This window comes from Schistocerca cancellata, chromosome 3 (assembly GCF_023864275.1).
Source record: "Schistocerca cancellata isolate TAMUIC-IGC-003103 chromosome 3, iqSchCanc2.1, whole genome shotgun sequence".
NCBI classification, from domain to species: Eukaryota; Metazoa; Arthropoda; class Insecta; order Orthoptera; family Acrididae; genus Schistocerca; species Schistocerca cancellata.
The window spans coordinates 782,310,298-782,336,683 of record NC_064628.1 but is presented as its reverse complement, the minus strand read 5'-3'; the positions used below and the strand labels follow the sequence as shown (position 1 = coordinate 782,336,683).

Sequence of the window (26,386 nt, the reverse complement as noted above, 5' to 3'; positions counted from 1 at the left end):
TCAGGTGCCTGTAATATTATTCGAGGATTATTAGTTAAGAACCGCCTAATCACAAGTGAGTAAAACAAATTTTCCTTGTCATGCGCGTTTCGCATGTATTATTTGCAAGGCTTCTTGAATGGCAGATTTCTCATATCTTGGCCTACATGTATTCTCTTTTCTGTTTTACGGTTATTCTCCCAGCGTTTACTGCCATACGAAACTTGGTTTCCACAGCACTTGGAAATGAAGACTTATTTATTTAATGTTATCACACAATGAATTTTCATATGCCTGTAAGCAGAAGAGGAACAACTGTAAAAAGGGAAAACAATACATGTAGATCAGCATCTACGAAATTTGCCACAGATGATACCTTGCAAACAACAAAGGCAAATGCGTAGGGCAAGAAAAAAAATTTTGTTTTGTTGTAATTACACGGATCTTAATTAGTTACATGTTCCATTAAGCATCAGAACGAGTCTTACATCGGGCGATGTGGAACGAGCCATTTTACACTTACAAACGAATCAGTATTTTTGCCTTCATGCTATCTGTTTTTAAACAGAAATTCGTCCATGGAGTAGGAGGAGCTGTTCAGGAGAAATGATTTAGGTGGGAGTTAAAACTTGCTGTTCTACCTGTCAGGCATTTTATGTTATTGGACAAAGACAAAAATTTTTGTTGCTGCATATTGAACTTCTTTATGAGCCATTGACAGTTTTAATAATGGTAAATAAAGGTCATTTTATTCTCTGGTGTCGTAGATATGGACACCACTGGCCTCCTCAGATTGCGATGGATTATTTCTGACGAATTTCAGTAGCGAATATGTGTATTGTGACGGTCCAGTGAAGTAACAAAGTAATAATCATCAACATAATGGGGGGGGGGGGAAACTACAGGAAATGACTGAGGCACGGAATCATCTGCAAGTAAGTTAGTACCCCAGAAAAACAGAACAAAGATAGAATACATGGCACGAAGGAGAAGCCGAAGTGGCTTCCTGAAGCGACTTCAGTACTTTCAGACTGCAGGTGGATCGAACCCCCAATCTGTGTTCAAGCATTTGGGTGCTACATTGAGACACGTACCGTGCAGCCAAGTGCGGCTTGCAGGCTGGCAGTTGCTGCTACTGTGGTTTGCATTCTGTCGTCAAGAAATCTGCCAGTAAATTTCAAAACGACTGGCACCGGATGTATGGGAGATATAAAGTAAGTGGAACTGCTAGATGGCTTGATAAGCAGCAAATAGCAGTCGGAGACGATCTCTCAACGAAGCGCGCGGTCCACTCGTGCTGAACGTGGCAACTACACTGACGGGAAGTGTTAAAACATGAAGCATCAGTCCCATATGTATCTGTGTGGAGATGTTGGTCGCGTAGATGATTAAACGGTTGTTCTATTCGAAACTGCTGTCCGTCGTCATTACTGTGGGGTGTGACCCCAGATGGCACGAATATACTCTTGTACTCGTTGTGGCATGATAGCAAACGTCTTCAGTATATCTTCTTAGGAAATTTCTTGCCATGCCTAAGGCTAATACTCTTTCAGTTCATGAAGGTAGCTGCCTGGTGACTGGAATGATCGCATCACGGACATGTTCTATGTTTGACAAACGTGAGAGCCATGTAAGACATTCGAAGAATCCGTACATTCCACAAGGCAAGTAACATAAAAGTTTTCCGGGTGTTGTGCCGCATCTTAACTGTAAAATAACCATTACTGATTAAAACCGAAGTTTACGCCACGGCTACTGTGGCGGCCGCCGCCTGGATCTACTGGTATATTTTCGTTGTCCAAGGTCCACTATATTTCGTCACCACTCCTCTACTGAGTAGGAAATTACCTCTCAATTTAGGAGCTCTGATATTATTGCTCTCCTGTCGCGGTAGGGATGGGAAACTGTATTGTAATTGGTTTCCTGTAGTGCAGGGAGTGTGGATCTGCTGTTTGCTATTGCCCCTCACAGTATCTACCGTGATTGGCAAACTGTGTGTTGACTTCTGTTCTCCTTGGGCGGGACAAGGATCGCATAGCCAGTAACTCTGATGGTGCAACCCTTAGGCTATCCTCTCGATTAATATTTTTAGTGATCTTGTGTTTCATCATTCCTGGCTACTTTACAAATAGTCTCGTTTCCTTGAGTTTTATTTTCGTGCCACTGTCTTAGAGTTATTTAATGGGTGTTGCTACTGGCCTATTGGTATTGCTACAGGCCTACCGGTTTCGCAGCTATAGTCCTCAAGGCATTTGTCTCGTGAACTGCAGTGTCGGGTCTTGCATTATCCTACTGAAATATGCCATTTGGTACTGTGTATGAAGGGTGCGATGACAAGGTTTATCAGTTCATAGTCACCTACTGGCGAGCATTCGGCCTTCCTTTAACAACTGCTGTCAGTCCCGTATTCAAATCAAATACCTCCACTCATAGTTCAGAAGATATAGATCTCAAGAAACGCTGGTCCCACTGCTCTTTCACTGGATCGTCTATGGACACGTTGACCTCGATCTCGATAGAAATGAGATTCGTTGATGTGCACCATAGAATACCACTCAACGCTGCAGTTGAGGGGGTATACACTCTACAAACCTGTCTCCTTTGATGTGGTGTCAGCAGTAAACGACACAGACAACTCGAAATCGCAACCCAGTTTCCAATAATCTGTTCCCAACAGTTCGTAGTGACCTCTGCCAAAATTTCAGCTGTTATCATCCTACTATTCGTTAGGGATAGTCGAATAACCCAACGTTGATCTCTTGTTGCAATACTGCTGTAGTGAGTACCAATCTGGCCCCCGCACGTTCGACAGCCATAGCCAATACAGCTAACTGTCGGTGCGATTTGTGGGTAGGATGCTCCGATGTCTCTCCTGCCATTGCATAGTCCCTTCGCAAAGTCGGAAAGATGGTGATTAACTGAACGCACAAGTCCTCTTGGCGTGCTGTGTTCCGTTCTGCGCCTGAAAAATTCCAATAACGTTACACGCACCTTGTAGCCATCATGTACTCATACCATTCGTCATCTTTAGTCTGGTATTCTTCGGTCAAGAGTTTCAAGGTGTAACACTGTTTCCGCCACTATAGCTTCTTATCACAGTACAAAGTTTTTATGAATAAACTAGCTGTGTACTCGACGTTGCCCAACTCTCTGTTCATCCCAATCATCTATTAGTCCATCTCCTCCTTAATCCCTCCCCGCCTCTCTGTCCATCACCCCTTTTTCCTTTACTAGTCCATTCCTCCTCTCTCTGTCCATATCCTCCTCTTCCGTTTATGTCTAATTCCCCCTCCCTTTCTCCCCATCCATCGCCATCTCCTTTCCCCCCTCTATGCATCTCCTCCTCCCCCTTCTATCTCTAAGTTATCATTTCTACCCCAATAAGAGCTTGCTGGTTCTTACTCCCACAGTATCTCTTTCCAGTTAGTAAGTAATATTTGTACCAAGTTTGGTTGAAAGCGACCCATGGATTTTAGGAAGAGCTTCTTACCCATGGCTTTGTTTGCGTGCGCATACATTTAACATCTTTCCACATATTTGTACATGCATTTTACAGCACCATCTATAGCAAATTTCGCCTTATACGAGGGTTGGAACTTAAATAGTGGCAACTATTTATTCACAACCGATACAAAAGAGTTACATGTTTGCACCTGTTACTGTCCTTCGAAGTAGTCACCAGCATTGTGTAAAACCCGTTGCAAGAGATGTGGAAGGCGTAGTATACCGTTAGCAGAGCCTGTTCTGTTGATGGTGCGAATGGAGCGGTCTACTGCCTGTCGAATCTCTGGAACAGTTCTGAAGCTAATGTCACAAAGTTGTTCCTTCATCTTCGGAATCAGATCAAAGTCACAAGGGCTTAAGTCCGGGGAGTATGGTGGATAGTACAGTATTTCCCAGTCCCATCGACCGAAAAGAGCAGCCACAGCTTGCGCTGTATGCGCCCGCGCATGAAATGAAATGATGGGTGGATTGCGCAGAAAGTGCCGCCGCTTCTTTCGCAAAGCTGGTCGCAGGTGATGCTCCAAAAACGAGCAGTAATACTGTGCATTGACGGTCTGCCGTGGAGTAACGTAATGCGTTAGGATAACACCATCACAGTCGTACACGAGAAACACCATAACTTTAGACCGCTCCACTCGCACCATCAACAGAACAGTCTCTGCTAACGGTGTACTACGCCTTCCACATCGCTAGCAACGGGTTGTACACAACACTGGTGACTATTTCGAAGGACAGTAATAGGTGCAAACATGTAACTCTTTTGTATTGGTTGTGAATAAATAGTTGCCACTATTTAAGTTCCAGCCCTCGTAGTTTCGTTTTCACGCGCCACCATATTTATGTCACTTCTCCTGAACAGTGCGTCATAAAGTGGCATATTTTTACAAGTACATCCAGTGGAATATGTGGATACTGATTGGGGAACATGTTGCGAATAGTCAGTAGTAAAGAAGTAATAAATTAAAACGTCATGCGGGACTTTTTCATCAGTCCAGTGTTTATGACGTCTTATCGTCTGAACTGTGTGTCGTACAGTGGCATGTTTTTGCAGGTACTGCAAAACGTGTTGTGAACAGAGCTAATAGTAAATCAGTAATAAAATTTAAAGGTCATGCGTGATGCGGCAGTTTTACTGCATAAACAACGAAAGTTTTTATCTTTCACCATTTTGTGGGGGCCGCCAGCGAGAAAAAGTCTTTCAAAAGTTTGAAATGATGTGCAAAGTTTGTTGCAAGTCACTAAATGCTCTCATTCTCAAATATTTAACGAATAAATTTGACTATTTGCGCGGCATGAGCTACACTTCTTCATCCCCGCCCATTGCAGAGGTTCTTTCCAGATAGTAGGTTTATATATATATAGTTTTGGTTGAGAGAGATCTGGTGATTTAGGAGATATGGTACATACAACGATACATAAATACAATTTTTTAATGTGTACGGATTAGGTTCTTTGCATGTGAAGTTGCGATTTGGGATTTGCTAAAATCAGCTCTGACTTGACCTTTAATATGGAATCTCACTCATCTTAACGAAATGGGTCAGACAGCATGACTCCTTTGAGGGTCGTTATAGTTACGGTTGATTTCTTTCACTGTGGTCTCGAAAGAGATTGCTTTGACGGTGGGAGGTCCTCGGGCGGGCGGGTTTCTTCGTTTTGTCTCGGTCGCTGGCAGGATAAGATAAGCGCTGGAAAGCGATTCCCGCTTCCGGTCGCACAGTTGCACCACGGGGACATTCGCTGCAAGGTGCCCTGTGTTGTAGTTTGTTCTTGCGTGACTCAAGTATATAATTTATTTGCCGAGTTACAGAGACGACTAATTTATTGCATTACAGTACGGAGAAGTGGCACTCTAGTTAAGATACTGGAGTCATAATTGGAAGACGCGGTTAGGAATCACGGTTAGCCATCCAGATTTACGCTAGTTTCCAAAATTTATGCACAGTATTGCGACAAGAAGGAAATGAAGAGAGAAAAGATAGATTTAGCGGCTGTTGAGGGAGTGTTGGTATAGGAAGTTCCCATGAATGAACAGGGCATCATACTTTCGCTGGTCGTGGGAAAAAATTGTTAACGCCATGAGGTACAGAGATGAGAAACTTCATCCATTTTTGTAATTTCTCAGAGGCACAGATGGTCATACATTCCCTTAAAGAATGAAAAAGCCCGTCTCGACCGAACGGGTTAATCAATGTCTTGACGGTGGACATATTAACGACATTGACAAGCTCGGAACGTCTTCGGATCTGAGTCCTATAGATAGATATCTGCACCGATGCAGTGATTAAAAGATGACTGGTAGTGTCATTATTACAGTTTTCGTCTATTTACGTTACAGTCAGTCGATAGTAACTGTTATTGTTTAAGTCGTCATTATTACCCATTCGGTGCAGAATGCAATTACATCAGCTTGATTACGCATTGTCGCAGGTTCGAATCCTGCCTCGGGCATGGATGTGTGTGATGTCCTTAGGTTAGTTAGGTTTAAGTAGTTCTAAGTTCTAGGGGACTGATGACCTCAGAAGTTAAGTCGCATAGTGCTCAGAGCCATTTGAACCATTTGATTACGCATTGTCCTGGCGACGGCAGATGCGATGTTGACATCTGAAAAATTCCGAACTCCATATACCTGTTTTTCCGAACTATTACACGCGCTTGCTGTCTCCGTCGTGCCTATAGCTACCTTACGTGTGAATCATTCTAGCTTCGCTTAAATGGTTAGAGATCACGTATCTACCGAAAGCTGCCACAGAGTGGCACGAAGGGACATATCAGCCACTGTAATCTTCATTTCAACGCACGACTCTTGTTTCCCACGTCCGACACAATTTTCCGTATAGAATCAAAGGCTCTGTTAACTTTCCTCTTAGATAGATTCCCAAGTGCACAATGCAATGCATATTATATTGAAAAGTGTATCACGCCAATAAGACTTAACGTTGTGCTGAATTCATGTGCATTGATAAATTACATTATCACATCAAAAGTATATGGGCACTTATTAGTGGCATTAATATGGCGTATCTCCTTTTCGCCTTATGACGGCTTGAAACTTGCTGGGGACACTTAACGGTGAGGTGTGTCTAGAGGAATGACAGCCCACTGTTTCTCAAAAGCCGAAGGTAGTGACGGGTGCTGGGGTCTGAAGCGAGGTCGACCTTCTAACTCATCTCAAAGGTATTTCGGGAATGTTTTTGTCCTCGAACCGTTGCCTCACGGATGCTACTTCGTATCAGTATGACAATGCACCGTGTAGTAAACACACAGTGCTGTAAAGTGTGTTAATACCGCATTTAGAATTTTCTTAAGCGCAATAGGGCGACAACACTATAACCTCTCTCTCCCCCCCCCCCCCCCCCCAAACCGTAACACGACCTTTTCCGCACTTCGCTGTTAGCAATACATATGATGGCACGTAGCTCTCTACAAGCTGTCGCAAAACCCGGACCCTAGTATCTGGTTGCCACGGGTTCTACCGTGAATCATCACTCGTTTCCAGTCATCCACTGTCTGCCAACTTCGCTCTCTACACCACCTCAACCATCGTTTAACATTGACCACAAAACTGTGTTGCTTATGTGGAACTGCTCAACCATTATATCCCATTCTAAATAAGTCCCTATACGCAGCCATTGTGCAACTCCTGATAGCACTTTGTAACTCAAGAGTGATTCCCTCCGCTGGTTTCATGCGATTTTTTGCAACCCCCTTCCGCAACGCTCGACGATGCCTGTCCATCAGTACGTGATGTCTGCGTGGTCTTGGATTAGCTGCGGTTGTTCCTTCGTGTTTTCACTTCAAAATCACTTCAGCAGTCAATCCGGACAGCTATAGAAGGGTTGAAATGTCCTTCATGGACTTGTTCCTCAGGTGACATCCATATTCCACTTTCTAAGTCACTAAGCTCTTTTCACCTACCCATTATATTGATACTGGTTCTATAGTGACAACACAATACTCCTCGCCTCTTTTTATCCTGTCGGGTCCGGCGCTTGGCATTCAGTGGTAAATTCCGCATTAGGTATAAATGTCCGGATAATTTTCGTCAGGTAGTGTATAAGACTAACATTTAACTGGGGGTGTGAGAACTTGTAGCACTTCAGTTGACTTTCCACTGTTGGAGTAAGCCTACCGTCAGTGCTCCAGTGTAGCGAACTTTTTGAAGTGGTTTATAACATATCCACTGATGGGATAAGACCTGCGACTGATGTGCGTATGCGGATAATATTTCTCGTAGCCGCGCAGATCTCTCGTTGCATAGCAGAGATTTTTAACTGTTGTTCTCCTTTCGATGGTTACGTTTGTATCTCCACATTTGTCGATAAGGCTCAACTAACAAAAAACTGGGAAGCGAAATGAAAGCGTCTTTTGGCTTACGTAGATTGGAGCTTGGGACCGAAGTTTACACAACGGTTTCGGAGGTGCGCGTCCGCTCTCTCTAGGAAGAAACCCTGTTGCCGGACGAACAAAGCAGATGGGCGTCGTATATGGCTTCCCAGAAGGCAACTGCCATCACGGCGGGGGGTCACAGTTCAGAAGGCGCGGGAGGTGTACTCCCCTTCCCAGAAGCGGGCCGACCGACTTCACTGAGATGGACGTATTCGTGCTTGTTTATGGCACCAAATGTTTTTCAAGGAGGGTAGGACAGAAGAGCTGACAAGAGCGGGCGGAAGTGCTGTTAGTCCTCGTTTTCTGAATGACAAGACGACGACGGTAAAAAAACTATTTTTGCGCACTCTTTCACGTTTTGCAAATGGGCTCTTAAAGGGAGAACATGAGACTCTCACGAAGCACCAGAATTTGTGGCGTGAACTACTCTGCGTTTTTGTCTTCCACTAACGCACTGAAGTACTTTCTCCTCGACAACGTTTGCCGGTAAACACCCCTTGCCCCTTCAGTTTGACAATAATAATTGCGGAGGCTGTGGTGCTAGACCCCGCGATTGTGAAGACTGATCAGCCGACCACATGAGCATCGCCAGTGGTACACTTGCTTTGGCAGTTACGAAAAGTATAACCTTCCTGTTTATTTATGTACGAATGTTTCCGTATGAAATTTAGCCCAACTTTGCCTCCCAATCTAGAAGTCTACATATTAACAAAACTGCATACTCACAAACTAATATCCAATTTAAACTCGTATGGTAACCTTTGACTGAACACAACCGAATTTGAACTGTAACTGGTCTGAATACAACTTGTTTTTGAATTAAATGCGCATTTGAAGTAAAACAATTATCTGGCCATAATCAAAATTTCCACTTACCTTTGCAGATTTCTCGAAAGCACTACAGCAAGCAGGCAGTGGCGAAGGCATACTGCCTTACGCACATGTAAGAAAAAGGAGCGAAATTCTGTGCATCTTGTAGATGGTGTATAAAATCATGTGGACCGCTGTCAAGCTGTCCTGCTTTCCCCATTAAATGAGTGGTGGATTATTGTACACTGTCATTGCAACCTACACTGGAAGTAAGCTCGCTGCTCGTTGCACTGTGTTACCAATTCCTGTCAGTCGTTGTTCCATTGCCGAGGCTCATTCGTAAACTACACAGCGTGTTGCTCTTTCGTGGCACCTTGTCCATATGTGGTTTGTCTTCAGTAATAGGGCGTGGAACCGTGCCGAGTACAGAAGAATAGCGTAGCTATTGTAATATAGTGTCTAACAGGCTGTGCCGAATGGTCGTATCGGTTGCGAGCGCGTGTTTGATCCTGTTTTGTAGGCCGAAAGTAAGTCATCGTAGGTCTGTCGGAGTGTACTGCAAAGGCGTTTGAAAGCGGCCTGTGTCAAAATGGCACCTAAATTTTAAGAATGGGCGAAGAAATTTCCACATAAAGATATTTCATCTTACCGCAAACATTCCAAATCGCTCAAAGTTCAACGGTTTCCAACGATAAGACGTGTGTCTGGTGAACACTTTGCGGTTGACGATACCTGGGATAATCGATCGAACACATGCTCAGTCACCAACGGCTACACGATAGAATCTGCAGCAGAATTTTTTTGCTAGCAAAGCGGATATCGTGAATCACGACGAAGTGTTAGTTCCTCTATTTAAATATGAATTGCATTATACGTGCGCTTATTCGCTGTGGCAAGATGCGAACAACCAGTGGAAATCGGATTTACGTTTTGACACAATAATACCGTACGTTTCGTCTGTGCCTTCGCATTGGGTGTATTTACCATATTAGTTGTTACTAACATGATAGTTACAAGAGACAAAGCAGGCCTCCCATACAGGATAAACTCCAACTGTTACTCTCGCCTTCACTGTTTATTGTTTGTTGCATGAAGATTAGAGTATGGTTCCGCTTCACACTGATAGACGGCCATTCATCACCACCTACTTCCGTAATGATTTTACAGTAGGCTTCGCTTAATTTGTCACCATCTGCCTCGTTTCTTTCGCCAGCAGCTTCCAAGTTTATCTTCCCTCGCAGCCCATGTGGCGTTTTTGCTTGTTTGTCCCCTGCGTATTTCTAAGCAAATAGGATGCGCCATAATCTGGTCGGAACTCTGACTTTATCGCCGCGAGGTTTCATGTTAACTGCGGGGAAAAAAATGAGTTACATAAAGGGGAAGGTTACACAAACAAATATTTAGTAACTTCGCCCCAGTAGGAAAATAAAGTCGTTGCAGAAATGTGCACTGTGGCTGCAGAAGACTTTTTACCGGCGACAGACAAAAAGAAACTGTTGCCTGTGAAACTAGCTACAGAATGGAGGGATCCGTTGTGAAATGTGAAGAGTGTAAATGTAAAACGTTCGGAGTGGCCTTTTTGTGCCGAAACGTGTTTTCTGTGCTGTTGTGGTCTCTGAATCATGGAGATGGTGCATGTTGTCGAAGATGAGCAAGGCCTTACGCAAGATTGTTTTGTCAGCTAAAGTTGTGAACCCATCCCATGTAACTTCAGTACATACAATCGATTTTGAAGATAATGCTTAAACATTTTCGTCATTGCGGACGTGTAATATCTCCAAATGCAATGTGATCAGTGTCATCCATCTCACTTAGCTATTAAAAGTTTTTACACTGAAATAGAAGAATGGAAAATGTCGAGTGTATTCAAAAGAGAAAAGGCTTTGGCTGCTTTTCTTCATCTGAAGAGACCAACCATGTTTATCAGTAACAAAACAGTAAGACCTGTTGACGATGTTGCCATTTCTTCTTCAATCGTAAAGATAACTGTAAAACTCTCTCTGCAACATCTGATGCCAAAAATGGATTTATGTAATAAACATTGGTCAACGCTAAAAGATTTTTTCTTGATTGTAGCATTGTTAACCTTTTGTAAAAAAAAATTAAAAGATACGAGAGAGAGTTTTTGTTGACAATAATTCTACAAGTTAAAACATTACTTCTGTATTTCTGTATTTACTTGTATTACTACAGATAAAAGGTATTTATTCTCATGGCGAATGTGAGATTTACTGCTTAGGACGTTAGACATTTCCACTCCTCATATTTGAAATACTGAATATGCTATTGTTGCTCTGCACGTTAAAAGTCGGCTATTCCAATATGCAGTTAGCGCCGGTGACATTTCGTGAACCCCCACAGTGCTACCCTGCGAAAAATCAAAGTGGAATGATTTGCCGTCACTTTCCTCCGGCGTGTTCAGTCAAGTGTTTTTATTTCCAGCAGTTGATTGCGGAATGATTTAAATGAACAATGTGGTTTGTGTTGCTGTTGATGAATGTGGAATATAACGAAATGGGGGTAGTGAAACCAGGTACCTATGTATGGCATATGTAAAACTTGCTGGCAGATTAAAACTGTTTGCCGGGCTGAGACTCGAACTCGGGACCTTTGCCTTTCGTGGGCAAGCGCTCTACAATCTGAGGTACTCTAGCACGACTCACGACCCGTCTTCACAGCTTCAATTCTGCCAGTACCTCGTCTCCTACCTTCCAAACTTCACAGAAGCTCTTCTGCGAAACTTGCAGAACTAGCACTCCCGGATGAAAGGATATTGCGGAGACATGGCTTAGCCACAGCCTGGAGGATGTTTCCAGGCCGACATTTTCACTCTACAGCGGAGTGTGCGCTGATATGAAACTTGATGGCACCTTAAAAGTGTATGCAGAATTGAATCTATGAGGACGGGTCGTGAGTCGTGCTTTGGTACTTCAGATGGTAGAGCATTTGCCCGCGAAAGGCAGACGTCCCGAGTTCGAGTCTCGGTCCTGCACGCAGTTTTAATCTGCCAGGAAGTTTCATACCAGCGCACACTCCGCTGCAGAGTGAAAATCTCATTATGGTATATGTGATTTAAAAGAACACAAAGTGTGTTTATCCAGCGGACTGATTACCATCAGCATGTGCCATTCCTGCACTGTGGATAAATTGTGGATGTGACCTAGTAAACCAACACTGCATTGCCAACTCTCTTCTCCTTTAAGACCAAATAGTGATGGCGAAAATTGCTTCTACCACTAAGAATACAAACCAGCAACCCCCGGTTCGAACACAACTACACCCAACTACGAAGGGTGTGTGTGTTTGGGGAGGGGAGGGTCGCTTACTGATACATGCCTAAACGAAGTATTTTTTTTATTAAGTACTGTGCGATTTAGTCTCCCATCAACCAAATCCCTTGCGACATGTGCTATGCCAAGGAAGTAGCGGTTTGTGTGCTGCAGAGAAAATGTCCTCAACGTACTATGCATCACCTAAGCGAGTAGGCTCTGTTCGAATAGTGCTTCTGTGATGCGATGAAGGAAAGCTACCAGTATGAAATCTGCGTGATGTAGTGATCACTGCAAGGAGTACCCACAAGTTTGGCAGTGAGTTCTAATTACGATCCAAACCAGAGCTTCACTAGCTCGTTTTGTATGACGGTGAATTACGCGTCCTGGGGATGGCTTTACCATCTGGAGCGCCTTACATACCTGCTCTGCCGTCATTGCAGTCGACACTGCCTCAAGAGTCATCGAAATAGACTTATTGCAAGTTGTCACACTATAGCGTATACTGTAGCTGGAAGCATCTTTGCTTTCGCGTCCAGAGCTCTGTGCTAAGAAATTTTTGACTGTCTATAGTTTAGCAGACGCCAACGTATACGGAGGGGAGGCAGCAGCTCACCAGTGGCCGCGCTGCAGTGTTATGGGAAAAAATGTGAGTGTAGTTGTGGCTTCACTAACACACGGGGGCCATATTACTAATGTAGTCCCAGCCCATTTTAAATGGCTTTTTAATCATTTGCATCCTTGTGCTAGTTAATGGTCTCCTGTTTCAACAAATATTGCTGCTCGTCATCTGTGTGTCGCCGCAAATTGAGGAACAGAATGTAAAATTGGGCTAAAGAAATGGAAGGGGAAAATACGGATTCTGTTGATCATAAAATCAAATAGAGAATGTAGATGTGTTCCAAAGGAAGTAACGTAGAAGGCAGTGTTTCATACTGTCCGATTTCGACTATTAGTACTTGATCTTACACTGTTATTCAACAGCTGTAAGGGAGTGCATGTGTAGCAACTTTGCCAATTAGGACGTTCGAAACGGGTATCAGTCAGTATTTGTCCAATGTGGTGACATGCTTTTTGAACAATTTCTTTTACCAAAATATGTGACTCTGGAAGCGAGAGGGCTGAAGAAATAGCCAAAAGAGAAAACTGTGGAACTCCGGAAAAAAGAAAAAAAGGGTTAAAGTAGCTCAACGAAATCGCTACACAGAAATAACAACGGCTGAAAAGAATGGGAACAAAATCCGGAGTTACATAGTTGGATTTGACCCTTTGAAGATGTTTCTTGTGGGCATTTTGTGTAGTGCAAATCTCTTTTCACAGTCTCGGTGGTGAAAACCCATCCAAAAGGTGCTTGACTATTCCCACTCCGCATCGCTATGTCGAGTTGTCTTGTGTATAAAGTAGAAAGAAAGGTATTTAGCCTTCCTTGTTAAGGAATGCCTGAGTTGTCTGCTTCTCTGAGGACTTCGATCTCATACTGAACGTGCAGCGCCAAATCTCACTTTTTTGGGAACCTATGCTTCGCTGCGCTGCTTGACTTTGTCGCTTCTTCCTGGCAACACTTCTTCGTCTTGTAGACGTTTCCTTCCATGTGTGCAACATAATAATCATGATAACTCATTTCGAATGAGTGAGAGCATTGTCTGGGCCGTCGAGTAACGGAACATTTACGGGCATAAACGCGCGTTTGGCCGACCCGTGGCGGCAAACAATCGAGGGGCTACCGTGCTACTTTGTGCCGTTCGCATAAACGCGATAATTATTATTGTGTAGGATTTAGCCCTATTTTAGTGGAGGAACATGTTTCACTTAATTTAGTTCGGTTTTCTCCCAAATTTACACCGTTTCGTGGAGGTGGGGAGGGCAGAATTATGTGATATTCGCCGAGACCCCTCCCCTCCCGCACACGTGACATTGGGTGAGATTCGACTCGACACACTCCACCTCACCCCCCCCCCCCCCCCCCTCTTACATGCCTCACGTAATTAATGAACGGCCTCAAACTACTACGTAGAACACTGCTCTGAGACTTGCAACGTATTGAGAATAATGTTCAAGTGTCGTTTATGGTCAGATACAACAGCGCAACTTGTAGGCTTGGCTAGCATTTGCATATACACTCCTGGAAATTGAAATAAGAACACCGTGAATTCATTGTCCCAGGAAGGGGGAAACTTTATTGACACATTCCTGTGGTCAGATACATCACATGATCACACTGACAGAACCACAGGCACATAGACACAGGCAACAGAGCATGCACAATGTCGGCACTAGTACAGTGTATATCCACCTTTCGCAGCAATGCAGGCTGCTATTCTCCCATGGAGACGATCGTAGAGATGCTGGATGTAGTCCTGTGGAACGGCTTGCCATGCCATTTCCACCTGGCGCCTCAGTTGGACCAGCGTTCGTGCTGGACGTGCAGACCGCGTGAGACGACGCTTCATCCAGTCCCAAACATGCTCAATGGGGGACAGATCCGGAGATCTTGCTGGCCAGGGTAGTTGACTTACACCTTCTAGAGCACGTTGGGTGGCACGGGATACATGCGGACGTGCATTGTCCTGTTGGAACAGCAAGTTCCCTTGCCGGTCTAGGAATGGTAGAACGATGGGTTCGATGACGGTTTGGATGTACCGTGCACTATTCAGTGTCCCCTCGACGATCACCAGTGGTGTACGGCCAGTGTAGGAGATCGCTCCCCACACCATGATGCCGGGTGTTGGCCCTGTGTGCCTCGGTCGTATGCAGTCCTGATTGTGGCGCTCACCTGCACAGCGCCAAACACGCATACGACCATCATTGGCACCAAGGCAGAAGCGACTCTCATCGCTGAAGACGACACGTCTCCATTCGTCCCTCCATTCACGCCTGTCGCGACACCACTGGAGGCGGGCTGCACGATGTTGGGGCGTGAGCGGAAGACGGCCTAACGTTGTGCGGGACCGTAGCCCAGCTTCATGGAGACGGTTGCGAATGGTCCTCGCCGATACCCCAGGAGCAACAGTGTCCCTAATTTGCTGGGAAGTGGCGGTGCGGTCCCTTACGGCACTGCGTAGGATCCTACGGTCTTGGCGTGCATCCGTGCGTCGCTGCGGTCCGGTCCCAGGTCGACGGGCACGTGCACCGTCCGCCGACCACTGGCGACAACATCGATGTACTGTGGAGACCTCACGCCCCACGTGTTGAGCAATTCGGCGGTACGTCCACCCGGCCTCCCGCATGCCCACTATACGCCCTCGCTCAAAGTCCGTCAACTGCACATACGGTTCACGTCCACGCTGTCGCGGCATGCTACCAGTGTTAAAGACTGCGATGGAGCTCCGTATGCCACGGCAAACTGGCTGACACTGACGGCGGCGGTGCACAAATGCTGCGCAGCTAGCGCCATTCGACGGCCAACACCGCGGTTCCTGGTGTGTCCGCTGTGCCGTGCGTGTGATCATTGCTTGTACAGCCCTCTCGCAGTGTCCGGAGCAAGTATGGTGGGTCTGACACACCGGTGTCAATGTGTTCTTTTTTCCATTTCCAGGAGTGTATATGTTAAAGCACGCGTCTCGCGGTGTTTCCATTTTTTCGTCCACCCCTGTACGTCAGGTGGCTCTGCGAGCATTGCAGTTAGATATCGGTAGAGACGAATTGAAATTCGGTGTAGATTTTGATTGTGAAGGTGCACTGACTCTGAAAGAGTGGTATGCGCTACAAAACAGGTTGGCATCTGAGTTGAAGGGGTTCTTGATTGGGATCTGTCAGTTACAACGAGATCGTGAATAGTCTGGTATTTAAGTATATGTCGAATCCTCGTCTTCCAAGATTCGCCCAGAAACCAAGTGGAGTTATTCCTAGAGTCTGAAACATCCGTCCACATCTGGCATGTCCGGGTAGCCAACACTTTGATAAAAAAATCCAAGACGAAAATACGGGAAGTGACGAGATGTTTAATATCTTGGACTCCATGCGGCAGGAGAGGTATTCAGATCTTCGGGCTGGTCACCTAGATTGAGAGTTACAGTGTTTTTTCACAAATAACATCAGACGAATCTCAGGATGGTTCCTTCAGAGGAATGCAACTGCCGTCTTAACAGTAAAGACGTCGACGTCGGTGTCGGCGTGAAGTTTACACACAGGTTGTTTCCATACGTAATACGAGACTGACTAGCAACGCCTCTTAGTTCTGTAGAGCACATTCGGTTTGCTCTCTGTAAACTTTTGTTTGGCCAGGTCTTCCTCGCCGATGTCAGTGAGCACCAGAGCGAAGCTATACTTCACCGTATTGAACGTTTGTGCTGCGTCGTCATGGCTGCATATGCTCATGTGATAGCTCGGTTCATGTGCTGCGTGACGTGTCTATTTGTAAAGACACGTCTGGTGGATTGTGGTGAAAATACGACTAATCCTGCCCTATACTGAAATAAGTATGATGTTATTTTGGACTCTTAAGAGGTTGGATGTCTTGCAACGTCTGTAGAGTAATAAATGCTATGGTAACGACTTCGGCCAGTGTTTTTGGGTCACGCGTGTTGACACCAATGAGAAGCTATAATCTGCACAGGACGCTTCGCTTTCAAGCGTCGGCCACTGGACGCATCGTTCCCACTATGAAACGTTCCTACGAAGACAATGGTGTCGATCCTTCCTCTCACACTTGTACTTCGGCTTATCTAGCAGGCTTACCTTCGTCACACATTGGACGTAAATACTTGTAATTAAGCCGCAAAAATGGAGGTGGAAGGTCAGTGGTTATATCACTGCGTTAGTACTGTCATAGCAATAAACTGTATTGAAATTTCAGTTAGAACACTTGTATATTAAGATATTTAATTGTATTTACCGTATTACTGTTACTAAATCTTCCAAAGAACTTAAATTTTCTGTATGTCCATTTCGTCACACAATTAGGACGTGCCTAATTCTTTTAACCGTTGAGCACATCGAACTGCACTACTCGGAACAGTTTGCAGAGAGGCTGAGTATTTTTGTCTATGTGTAATAGTGGTAACTTTATCCATCGAATATCGAAATAGCTGCGGTTTTTTTTTATTTTTTGTTTAGGCGGTTTACTTTTTAGCGACATTCAGTAGGTAAAGACACACGCTAACGCATCGGTATTCAAAGTGAAAAATGAAAACGACCTACGATTGAGACCGAAGCCTGCCGATTCAGTGCAATTGTACCTGCTTTGTCATGTCAGTAACGTATTGAGTTACCGACTACTGACGCTGCAATTTATCAAAAGATTTGGGTAACACATTTTGCACATCTGCTAGGTACCTTGCTTGTCGGGTGGCGTATCTCGCTACATCGCTCTTCCTGAGCTTTCTTCTGCCATTAGAATATATTACACTATATAAAAAAAAGTTTCGTTCAGTCTCTCAGTACTATGTGAAAGGTCAGAGTTAACAGCTGTACAATAATATATTCGCCTCTTGAGATAATGCCATGTGCTTATAACATTGGTTCCCTTCGTCGGTACATGAAATAAGAAACATCCTGTGTGTTGAAGATTCCCCAAAAACTTTGTGGTTGCTGTCATAACCCCGACAAATTCATCTTATAATAAGTAAGACTAATTCAGGCCACTCTGAATTGACATGGAACTTCATAGAGATCGCTCTGCGACAATTTGAACTTGTTCCAGTTTCTGTCTAGCCCTCGCGTCCGCATAAGGTATAGAGATGTCGGAAGTTGTTGAAGACTCCCAGGATGACTGAACGAATGACTCCTATACCACCATTACGAATTTTCCGAACGACAGACAACAGTGCAGTGCAGTGCGCCTGCAAAAGATGGCCGGAATCTTGTGTGTGTGTGTGATTAGCAGAGCTCAACGGTTGAGCCGATCGTGGGAACTCCTGGTAGGGACAGGCAGGCTGAGACTTGGTAAGGAACAGTCGTGCGGAAGGGAAGCGGAGAGCCAGGTCCTGCCTGAGTGATTTTGCGTTGGGGGGACCTAACGTGAACACCACGAAATCATCGCGGTTCATGCAGACATCGAAACGCGGTTTTCCCTGAATTGGGAAATATAGGGGGAGGGGCAGTTTGTTGGCATTTCCTGTCGCCTTCAGTCATCTATGGCTAACGTATCTTTTGGAAAAAAAGTTCACTCCAGTTTGTACTTCATGGCTTAGTTTTCATCTGTTCAACTGTTTTCGCAGTGGTTAGCACACTGGACTCGCATTCGGGAGGACGACGGTTCAATCCCGTCTCCGGCCATCCTGATTTAGGTTTTCCGTGATTTCCCTAAATCGCTTCAGGCAAATGCCGGGATGGTTCCTTTGACAGGGCACGGCCGATTTCCTTCCCCATCCTTCCTCACCCGAGCTTGCGCTCCGTCTCTAATGACCTCGTTGTCGACGGGACGTTAAACACTAATATCCTCCTCCTCCTCCTCCTCCTCAACTGTTTTATTTTAAGCAAGACGCACCTGATCGCTTAAGTTTCTTTTAAGTGAATAACTTTCTGGAAGAGCCACTTTAAATTCCCTTGTGGGAAGGGTTTACTATTGAATCTCTCATAAGTTTCACATTGTTTAGGTAATTTATTAATAAACGGTATGTACTGTTGTATGAATAGTTCATTAAAGAATGTAGTACTGGGAGAAATGATGTTACGCGAATTATGTGGAATGGGGGGGGGGGGGGGGCGAGAGAGAGAGAGAGAGAGAGAGAGAGAGAGAGAGAGAGAGAGTATTGTCCTTGATTCATAGGCTGAGTGGAAACCTTCTTGTACAGGTGCCTTTCACGGACAGTGGTCTTCCATTCGAAAATTTCTGTACATTAAGAATCTGTTCGTTGTGAAAAAAAAAAAACAATCTACCTACAATATCCTATATGCCATGGATCCTTCATCCATGGTTACTAAAAGCTTCGAATCGACGGAGATTGATGCTGACATTCGGGAGTTGTGAGCTGGTCCATGAGACTTATCAATGTGGCCAGAATAAAATAGCACAGCCTGCCAAACTTGGGTGTTCGGGTTCGACTGCGGATAACTCTAGTGCGTGCTAAATACAGAAAATAATTCCGCAGAAGTAATTTTCTTTAAATCCATTTTGCACCATCTTCTTCAAAGTTGATATGAAGCATAGTAGCTGTTCTTTAAGAACACTTTGGGAGGTACACACATTTCGTTCTTTACTTAGTTACACTTACGTCTCTCACCTTCAGTTCACAGTATATATTTTGTAGGAGGATATGTAGCAGTGGTTCCCAACCGGGTTTAATTACCGCTGGAGGTGTGGAATGAAATTTTATGAGGAGTAAACAGAAAAGGGTCCACTTGTGTTTCGATCACGAAACGTAATTATTTTTGTAAGATTATTATTTTTATCGCTATTTCATAAGGCTGTAATACTGAATGTGTAAGTGACAAACGGTTGGAATTAGAGAATTACTAGCATTAACGCGTGTGATACCCAGTGGTGGGTGTTACAGCTTTCGAAACGAATGTAAAAGCGCCTTCTTCCTCTCATAGTCCATCCACTATATACACATTGTACTTTGTGCCATGCATATAGGGCAGCAAAACGGAGATATATATGCTTAAATATCTCCAGAGAATGCCTTCAGAGTTGCAGGTAGTTTCTGCAATGGACCAGTAATTGCTTCATAATTCAGTTCGCAAGAGATGAAGAAACTAGTTGACAGCACAACACAGTAATAACAATGTAATGGCTAGTGTATTGCTGTATGGCCTACACAGTATTATTATTACTATTATTATTATTATTATTATTATTATTATTATTATTATTAGGCGCAGTGGTCGTTCACAAAGTTCGTTGGCAGCCTCAAGTCTTCCAGTTTCTCCCAGTTCATAAGTAAGGAGACCAGCAAGTGATTTACAAAGTATAGTGTATACATTTTAAGTTGGTTGATTTTTAAATGAGGGCACAGGATGTGAAAGAAGCAAGTGTCGCTACGGTGAGGAATGGTGCACAGGAAGCGTGTTTTGTAACAAGTGTCTGGCCTCAGTGTGGATGATTAGGTTGCTTTTCTGAAAAGAAATTGTAGGTAGCACCTGCGATGCTTGGAGAATTCAGATTTTTTTTTCTTCTAAATTGTAGCTGTGTGCCAATGATTGGGGGGGGGGGGGGGGTAGTACGTTCGATCGATCTAGTGGCCGCTTGCGCTCATGGAGTAATGGTCTCAGAAAGGTTGGAAACAACTGATATGAAGTATACCATTTGAATCGTAATCTTGTCTGTATGTTGTAGTTTTTTTTTCCTACTGTCGATTAGCATTAGAAAATATTTTCAGGGGGCCAATAAAAATGTCATCATTCAATGATACTCAATATCTGTGTAACAAATTGAAATGTACTCCCTTGCTCCACTGACCACCATCGGCAGATAAATTGTAGGTGCCGCCGATCGTCTTAGAACTATTACTGTCTTTGTGTTCGGTGTGAATGTTGCTCTCGATGTCTGGTGGTTCTCGAAGTGACTTCAGTGTAACTGGCCATTGTAGCCAAATTCCATGATTCGTGGTCCGCCAGTAGCTTCAAGTCGAGAGGTATTAAATTTGGAAATAATTGTCAGCAGTTCGTTGCATTTCGTTGACTTACCCATCGTGCAGGCAGGGTCTCATCCAGACCTCTCTGGGACCACAGTCTTTGTGAGGCAGACGACCATCTAGCTGTAGATGAAATATGTTGTGCTGAAACAGCTTTCAAGTAGCAAAAAATACTAATGTCTTAAATGGATAGAGATGCACGTGACCAATAACAGTCTTAAAGGAAAATCACGGCACAGAAGGCCACGTATAAGTTCCGTTTTTTGTCCAATTAAACCCTGCCGTTACAAAAGCTGTTTGCGCTACCATTCTGAGTTGTACGCCGTCGGACCAGTTATTTTCCTCGCTAACTCGTCATGGCGAGCAATGCCTTGAAATCAGCCTCAGACCTTCGATCCAGGTCGTCCTCGCCGATAGCGTACCAGTAGCCTTGAAATGTGCACATCCGCTCTGTATCCTTCAAAATTAGCCACACTCTTGTTGAGTTTCCCCCAAGTTGGAGTGCACAGTGAGTCACCGATTCTTGTAGCGATCGTGTAAGCTGTTGCAACATAGCAGAAGACCTGCTTGTTGTTTACTCCTGCCAGATAGTTGCGTATGCTTATCAAAAGCAGTATTATCGGTTAAATTTTATCCCAAAATACAACAGTTCGGTGGCTTGGTGCCTAAGTTACAAACAGTTCATCGCAGAATTTTCATGTAACCTCTTCACTGTTACTCAGTTTCCTGTTCTCTTTCACTGCTAGCACTGGCAGTTCAGAGTAAACTACTGTGGTATTGGGCTCTGGATTTTTCTCAGAGATATTTTCATAGCGTTGTGGAGAGCCGTCTGCCATGAATGTGAGTTCGTGGGGCTGCATTCGTTGTCTCAGCGACGGACTCAGTCCTAGCAACACGGAGCCCTGGGCGCGTGGGTGGTTGGATGCATGCTGCAGTGCCGTTACTGCAACGCGTCAGTAGTTCAAGGACTAGAAAGCGACAGTGCAGCGGGGTCCGGCCTGTTCACTCTGCTCCGGCATTCATAGTATAAATTCCTGTGCTGCTTTGCGTCGCTCGAGTTGCTGCAGTCAGAGGCGTATGTGGAAAGTAAGGGTGTTCCGCCCATAAAAACTGCATATACAGTTACACATGGGTTTATGTTTAAAGGTCTATCGATATCGAAAAATTGTCAGAATATAGTACAACAGGGTTATGGACTTGTCTAGTAATCGGTGAAAAGGAGAATACAATCAAGATCCAGCGTGCCATAATCTTATCACACACACACACACACACACACACACACACACACACACACACACACACGTGTGTGTGTGTGTGTGTGTGTGTGTGTGTGTGTGTGTGTGTGTGTGTGTGTGTGTGTGAGTGTGAGTGTGATAAGATTATGGCACGCTGGAGGATACTGATTTAGAACTGCACGGAAGACAGCACAGGACGTATTGCTCATTCTTTGTATCAGAATACAAAGGATGTAATGACGATTCCCGCTTGGGCTACCACTCGCGAATGGAACAGGAGATTAGGGGAAGTGATAATGGTACTGAGAGACCCCTCTGTTGTGTAGTGCCTTGTGGGGTTTAGAAGTACACTATCTCAGTGAAAGTATTCGGACACCTGTTGGTGGAAATTAATACGGGCTCTACACGTTCTTCGTCTTCATGACAGCCTGAACCCTGCTCGGAACACCGTGAGGTGTCTGAATGTTCGTGGAGGAATGGCAGCCCCTTCTTCCTCAAGAACCGAACCCAGAGAAGAGTGATGGTGTCTGGAGCGAAGTCGACTTTTTCACTCATCCCAGTGGTGTTCCAGTGGGTTCAGGTCGGGACTGTGGGCAGGCCGGTCCATTTCAGGAATGATATTGTTTAGAAACCATTCACTCACAGATGCTGCTTGTACGGCAGAGTGCATTGTCATGCTGAAACAAGATATTGTCTCCGAACTCCCCGTCTCTTAAGTTCCAGGACTCAACACTTTGGTTAAACAAGGTAATTACCGCTTACGGCTGCCGATTTTTTTATTTACTTATTGCGAATGCAGTTTAGATCATTCGTCATTTTGAAGCGATTAAAAGCGCACCATACATTCTTTATAAGGCACGTTCGTGAAAGGAAACCTGTGTTCCACACAGAAGTTTTATGGTCTGAACAACACTTGTGTTCATCTGAAGTTCGGAATGACAGCAGTAATTATGCCTATGGGTATATCTTTGTGATCTGTAGACTACAGTTCCAAGTTTCCTTTCTTTTTTTAAAATGGAAGGCACGTTTCCTTTCCTGAGCGTCTATACATAACTGATGTATGGTAATGCTTTCAACTGACTTATAATGACAAGCTATAATCGCAGTATATAAAAAGTGATCGTAATTACTGTGTTTCTGTCACATGAAGGCTATGGACATGTCCCTCATCAATTACGTGTTCGAACCCCAGGCCAGCTCACGCCAATCAACAACAAGAAGCATACTTAAATGTCACGAGAAGCTGAAAGACAGGGATCGTCGAGCGTTGAAGCGGCTGTAAAAAATCGCGTGAAACTCGCGGAAGGAATCACGTGCTACGAGCCAGCTAGCAAAATGACTGTGCGTAGGGAATCAAGAAGAATGGGGTACAACGGTCGAGCAACTCTTCGTAAGCCACAAATTTCTGCAGTCGGTGCTAAGCGACGCTCGGCGACGTCTCTGGACAGCAGAGGACTAGAAACGAGTGATATGGAGTGATCAATCACGGCATATCTGTGGCAATCCAAAGGAAGAGTTTGGGTTTGTCCAATGCCTGGAGGACGTTACCCGCCGCCAAGTTTAGCGAAGTGCTTAGCTGCAACACTAGAAGAAAGGATGAAATTCACTATTCTGGATTAAATCTCAGTTTGGCACAGAAAGGGGTGAATTATGCCGCCACAAAAATCTTTGGTCATTTGCCAAATAGTATTAAAAGTCTGACAGATAGCCAACCAACATTTAAAAGCAAATTAAAAGAATTTCTAAATGACAACTCCTTCTGCTCAATAGATGAATTCTTAGATATGAAGTAGTAACTAAAAAAAATTAATTATTTTGTGTAAAGAAAACTTATGTTAAAGTGACACGTTCCACATCATTACGAAATGTCGTATTCATGATCTACGGAACAAGGATTAATGTATATATGTCTACATGTCTTTTATGATTTTTTGCATCACTGTGGCTTCGTAAACAGAAATAATGGAAATCATAGCACTTCCGATGCTGCTTGATGGATCCGGAAGGTTCAAAATTTAATCGTGCGTAGTTAAAATTAAATTGATTTTTGTGAGAAGGCGGAATTTATATGTAGATTCATTTCAGTTATCACAGTCGCGATTATTTAAAATATAATGTGTAATACAAAAGATGAGTGGTATATTAATTCATTCATAAATATTCATTTCAACGAATGTTTTTGTGAAACTTCTGGGTGTGTGGATCTGCTTAATGAAAGAGCGGAGGCGGAAGAGGAGAGAAGAGTGTCCTTGAGGGTGTTGTGAAGTGAGAAAAACATCTTTACCGTTCTATTGCTGTGGACCTCCATGAACTAATAGAAGTGCACGCCACCTTAACGTTGACTTACCACTACCTTCACTTGTCCTAACCTAAATCGAGCAGTACAGGGGCGCGATCGGAACAAGCTGTTCGGATGCAGCTGGGGGCTGCAGGCAGGCACAAAGGGTGCAGAGTGGAGCACGGGGTTGAGATGTCGGTTACTACAAAGACCGCCTCCTTTGTTGTCGCGTCCCTCGCGATGCTCGCACAATCGGCCGGAGTGGGTCTTGGCTTGCCGGCTGCGTCCATGCTCCATGCAGCGGAAGTCGTTTCTCCTGGCCACAACCCCAGCTGTACCTGGGCGACACTCTCCTCTAGAACCAATGTCTCCTGTCATTCCATTTTCTCGAATTATCACAAGTCGGCCAAATGCCTACACTGCAGTGCAGATTCACTATGTACACAAATCACCAACGTAGGCGAAGAGGTACATACCGGCCACCCAGATTCCGTCCCACACCGTCCACTGGTGACACGCATTCGATCGCTTGGAATAGCACCACAGGTATGTTATTGGCTCTAAGAATTCTCGGAAGGGAGCGTTCAACACGTTTTCTTGGACGGTAAGTGTCTGTAAGGAAAATGGGTTACATGTGCTACTCTTAATATGTTCTCGGTGTACTGGAATTACCCATCTTACCGCTAGTGCGGTGATTGGCGGCATGCCTTTAAGCGTGATTTACCGAGCAAAGTATCCTGGAAGTTAAGACAATCGGAAGCACCGCAATTCAAACGTGCATGCGATCTTCCAGATGTGGCTGGCTCTGTGTCATTTTTAAAAATCGCGTAACGAGCCTGCAGGATTGGTTCAAAAATGGCTCTGAGCACTATGGGACAACTTCTGAGGTCATCAGTCCCCTAGAACTTAGAACTGCTTAAACCTAACTAACCTAAGGACATCACAAATATCCATACCCGCCGGCCAGTGTGGCCGAGCGGTTCTAGGCGCTTCAGTTTGGATCCGCACGACCGCTAAGCTCGCAGGTTCGAATCCTCCCTCGGGCATGGATGTGTGTGATGTCCTTAGGTTAGTTAGGTTTAAGTAGTTCTAAGTTCTAGGAGACTGATGACCTCAGATGTTAAGTCCCATAGTGCTCAGAGCCATTTGAACCAACATCCATGCCCGAGGCAGGATTTGAACCTGCGACCGTAGCGGTCGCGCGGTTCCAGACTGTAGCGCCAAGAACCGCTCGGCCACCCCTGCAGGAATGCCTCATTTCAAAAAGGACGTGGCCGATACCATTCCTCATTATTATCCAATCCAAGCTCCTCCGTCACCCGTGACTAGGATTGTCGTATCTAGCTGGCACCTCGTCGGGCACTCAGAGATGGGGATGTAGAAATGAAGTAAAAAAAATTATTTAATATAATTACTTTTTATTTAGAACACAATTACATGGAACTGGTTGCGGCGGAAGCAATTGGTACACCGTATTTTTTTCGGAAGATTTCACCTTTTTCAGAAAGTCTACTTTTTCCTTTTTCCTATTTATAATACTCCATGCAAGTCAACTTGTAGTTACACTGGCACTGTAAGAATGATTCCAGTCCTTGGCAGCAGTCGATTTCTTTCATCAGTCCACTGGTCCATCAGCTAAAATAGTCTTTTCACAATGACGTTGTGTGCGGTAATAGAAAACAAATAATCGCATAATTTTAGCAGTTGGTATTTGCGTTCAGGATTTTCGGTTTCCTTAAGAAATTGAATCCACCTTTCTTCCACGGAGTGTTTAGACTTACCTTCTTCCGAGTCAGGTTTAGTTTCTAAAAAGCTCGTCAGGTACATATATTACTGAAAACAATTGTCGCCTGAAATCTTTACACCATTTTTAGTCAGGTATACAGGGTGTTACAAAAAGGTATGGCCAAACTTTCAGGAAACATTCCTCACATACAAAGAAAGAAAATACGTTATGTGGACATGTGTCTGGAAACACACAGCAACAGAACGTACCAGCGTGACTTCAAACACTTTGTTACAGGAAATGTTCAAAATGTCCTCCGTTAGCGAGGACACATGCATCCACCCTCCGTCGCGTGGAATCCCTTATGCACCGTTGCAGCCCTGGAGAATGGCGTATTGTATCACAGCCGTCCACAATACGAGCACGAAGAGTCTCTACATTTGGTACCGGGGTTGCGTAGACAAGAGCTTTCAAATGCCCCATAAATGAAAGTCAAGAGGGTTGAGGTCAGGAGAGCGTGGAGGCCGTGGAATTGGTCCGCCTCTACCAATCCATCGGTCACCGCATCTGTTGTTGAGAAGCGTACGAACACTTCGACTGAAATGTGCAGGAGCTCCATCGCGCATTAACCACATGTTGTGTCGTAATTGTAAAGGCACATGTTCTAGCAGCACAGG

General features: G+C 44.5%; 1 protein-coding gene across 1 annotated transcript in view; it reads left to right on the top strand.

The window, feature by feature from the left end:
- LOC126175833 (polycomb protein suz12-B) overlaps nucleotides 1-26,386 on the top strand; it is a 284,519-nt gene that overhangs the window by 176,666 nt on the left and 81,467 nt on the right. The gene's annotated exons all lie outside the window — the stretch shown is intronic.